The sequence below is a fragment of the Cyprinodon variegatus genome, unplaced genomic scaffold (assembly GCF_000732505.1).
Source record: "Cyprinodon variegatus isolate N-32 unplaced genomic scaffold, C_variegatus-1.0 Scaffold77, whole genome shotgun sequence".
NCBI lineage: Eukaryota > Metazoa > Chordata > Actinopteri > Cyprinodontiformes > Cyprinodontidae > Cyprinodon > Cyprinodon variegatus.
The window spans coordinates 1,374,301-1,375,302 of NW_015150530.1; positions in this window are offsets into that span (position 1 = coordinate 1,374,301).

The window sequence follows — 1,002 nt, forward strand, 5'->3', positions numbered from 1 at the left end:
TATATATATATATATATATATATATATATATATATATATATATATATATATATATATATATTATCTATACATAATGTTTGTATGTATCAAATTTGTAATTTTACCGGATAGTATGAAATTAAGTTAGCCATTCATTGAAGTGAGTTTCCACTCACCTAACACATCTGACAATATATACCTTGAGTTATTTAAAATTAGAAGGGCATATTTCAGTTGAATGAGGAAACTGCAAATGTTCCATTCAGCTGCAACAGATGGAGTTTTCCCATTATGTGCTGATTTCCAAGGTAGTTTCACCACTCAGTATCAGTAATGTAAACAGCATTAACCCAGCTGGTGTAAGAACATTGAATATTGGCAGACCAGTAACATTTTATACCAACCTTTTTAATGTTCCACTTACAGATAAAACTAAGCAATTACTGCTGAAAAAATTTGACTCTTCGAATTTTTGTAACACTTCTGTAGAAAAGAATATAACACTAATAACACTGATAATGATTTATATATTATATGGCATGAAACAAGTTCAACTAATTAATAAATTCAACATAAAATGTTACATATCACCACAGATCAATGAGAAAAAGGATATAAATCTGAATATTTGAAGTTAAATCATAACTGGTATGTTGTTATTTGAATAGCAAACTACAAAAATATAAATAAAGATGTCAGTTGCTAGGTGAAAATAGCTACTGTTATTTGTAAAATACCACATGTTTATCTAAAAATATATATTACTAGCATAAAAGAAATCACAGAGATCTTTTGACATTTATATATATCCAGTGATTTCCATAAAGCTTAACCTATTCATATTGTTGTGTCTAAGGTTAATCTACTATAAAGAATTTTAGGAAACTTTAAATTTATTTGTGCCACATATATGTAATTCTGAAAGTCAAATTTGTTTTTCTATCACCCAGAGAGTTTTGACTCAGAAGTCTGATTGGACGGAGATAACAGTGGGAGGTGTCCTGCTATGCAAAGCTCAGACCT